The following is a 3,108-nucleotide window of genomic DNA, read 5'->3' as shown; positions in this document are numbered from 1 at the left end:
ACCCTCCGACAGTGCGGCACTCCCTCGGCACTGACCCTCCGACAGTGTGGCGCTCCCTCAGCACTTACCCTCCAACAGGGCGGCACTCCCACTATCTCAATGAGACTGTATATATTACTTTTCTTTCTCTTAGAACATCATGATTTCAGAAACCACTCCAGAAACACTCTTTAAACTGACCCTCCGTGATGTACCTGCGGAGTGCTGCTTTATCAGCTAACCTGACTTTCTGAGCATGTGTAAAAAAGGGTCCCAGTCAATTCCTGCAGGAGTTCCTTAGGGTAGACATTTTCTAATTGACCTGTTCACCGAAGTGATTACTACTCCTTTGGAGCAGGTGAGACTTGATCCTGGGTCACCTGGCTCAGAAGTAAGGACAACCAGTGTCCACATGAGCTCGCAAAAATTCTCAGGGTAGTGTCCTACACTCAGCCATCTCCAGCTGCTTCATCAATGGCCTTGTCTCCACCGTAAGGCCAGAAGTGGGGATGTTCACTGATGATTGCACAATGTTTATCACCATTCTTGACTCCTCAGATACTGAAGCAGTCTATGCCCAAATGCAACAAAATGCTGATAATGTCCAGGCTTGGGCTGATCAATGACTTTGTGTGTGAAGAACCAACTGTAGCACATATGTGTCAAATAAAAATTGTCTATATCCCCTTGACATTCAATGGAAATATCATTGATTGATACTTCACTATTATCATGCTGGCCATTATGATGAGCAGGAACTGAACAGACCCAGCAAAATAAACACAGTGGCTATGAGAGCAGGTCAGAAGCAAGGAAACTGCACAAGGAACTCACTTCCTGACTCCCTGTCAAAGCCTGCCCATCAACTGCAAGGCACAAGTCAGGAGTGTGATGGAATACTCCCCACTTGCCTGGATGAGTGCAGCTCCAACAACACTCAAGAAGCTGGACACCATCCAGGACAAAGCAGCCGCTTGATTGGTACCACATCCACAAGCAACTACTCCCTCCACCACCACTGCTCAGTAGCAGCAGTGTGTACCATCTACAAGATGCACTGCAGAAATTTACCAAAGATCCTCAGACTGCACCTTCCAAACCCACGACCACTTCCATCTAGAAGGACAAGGGCAGCAGGTACATGGGAACACCACCCCCTGCAAGTTCCCCTCCAGGCCACTCACCATCCTGACTTGGAAATATATTGCCGTTCCTTCACTGTCGTTGAGTCAAAATCCTGGAATTCTCTCCCTAATGGCATTGTCCAATTACATCCCAAGGTCTGCAGCATTTAAGAAAGTAGCTTATCACCACTTTCTCAAGGGTAATTAGGAATGGGTAATAAATGCTGGACCTGCAAATGCCCACATCCCAAGAAAGAATTTAAAAATCCCAAAGCAGTGCTTTGACGACTGGGATGTTCTCCTAATTGTCTCGTGGTCAATATTAAACCTTCAGTGCAGATCAGTAAAGCTGAAATTGTGTCGTTGATTGTGGAGTCTTGCTGTGTGCAGTTTGGTGGCTCCCCTTCCCAGTATTGTCGTTGACTGAGAACAGTTTATTGGCAGACCCATGTTCAAAGACACAGAGAGATTTCAGATCTATTTACATCCAGACTGAAATTATTTTCAGACAAATTAATAAGTGGGTGTAACTGGACCTGAGTGTTTTGGAAAGTTCCTGACCGGATAGGGAAGGGCTGGAGTGTTAGGCAGTGGAATCAATGCAGTTTATTTAGAAACAGTTGCTCCTGCTTCCAACCTTAACACCTCAAATACTCTCTGCCTCCTGACCGTGTTACCCTTTCCCCTACCCTCCTGCCCCTAGGTTACCCTCCTTGGTCCCGTCCCCTGGGGTCATCCTGTGACCTGCACCCCCAGGGGTCACTACCTCTTCATTTTAATATGAAATTGGAATGGACCGTTTTCTGGACGAACGCAAACATTTTTTGACTGTGGGAAAACCTTTCCAGGGAGAGACAGGATCCAGGAAACTGCCGCTGGGGAAATGTGGCAATGGAGCAGGGAAAGCAGGGGTGGTTGGGGGGAGGTCAGGGGGTGTCCTCTGAGAATAGGGATAGTGGTTAAAGTGACCACAGAGAGGAGTGTGGGGGGCCCGTGGACAGGAGAGTAGAGAAGCAGGAAATTGGAGGGAGATGGGCACTAAACAGAGGAAGACAATCTGAGAGTAGAATAGAGATTCAGTGGGGTAGAGCGAGAATGACTGGGAAAGATTGAATGAGAGAGAGAGAAGTTGGGAAGAGAGGCACTGAAAAAGGCAGAGAAAACCGTTGGGACGGAGAGAGAAAGAAGCTTGGAAATAATTAGTAAAGAGAGATACAGAGTCAGACAGAGAGAGGGGGCAGTCGATTTACACTGAGACATGAGCCACACTAGAGTCCCAGCCTCAGGAGAAAGTACTGAGCGCCCGGTAACAGGCAGTGCGGGAGGTGGAGAGTTTGGAATTTTAAACACCGGGTTTTTGAAATGCCGGATAACTCCCAGTCAGACGCAGCATCACTCATCGAGTGAGACATTATTCCCGGAGAAGAACCAGTTTAAAGCTTGTTCGTGAATAAGATTCCCAAACAATTCCAACAAAGTCTGTCCATGAAATGAAAATCTCTGATGGTTCTGTTTGTGCTGGGTGACAGAAAATCCCTCGGAGAGTAAGAAACTACACCTTCCCCATCAAACACTCCCGGCATAGGGATAGCACGGGGTTAGATAGAGGGAAAAGCTTCCTCTGTACTGTACCCCAGTGAGAGACAGTGTGTGTGTGGGACCCCGTACCCCAGTGAGAGTCAGTGTGTGTGTGTGGGACCCCGTACCCCAGTGAGAGTCAGTGTGTGTGTGGGACTGTACCCCAGTGAGAGTCAGTGTGTGTGTGGGACCCTGTACTCCAGTGAGAGTCAGTGTGTGTGTGGGACTGTACCCCAGAGAGAGTCAGTGTGTGTGTGGGACCCCGTACCCCAGTGAGAGTCAGTGTGTGTGGGACTGTACACCAGTGAGAGTCAGTGTGTGTGTGGGACTGTACCCCAGTGAGAGTCAGTGTGTGTGGGACTGTACACCAGTGAGAGTCAGTGTGTGTGTGAGACTCGTACCCCAGTGAGAGTCAGTGTGTGTGTGT

The sequence above is a fragment of the Rhincodon typus genome, chromosome 16, assembly GCF_021869965.1.
Source record: "Rhincodon typus isolate 14 chromosome 16, sRhiTyp1.1, whole genome shotgun sequence".
Classification (NCBI taxonomy): domain Eukaryota; kingdom Metazoa; phylum Chordata; class Chondrichthyes; order Orectolobiformes; family Rhincodontidae; genus Rhincodon; species Rhincodon typus.
Note: the sequence above shows the minus strand (reverse complement) of the source record.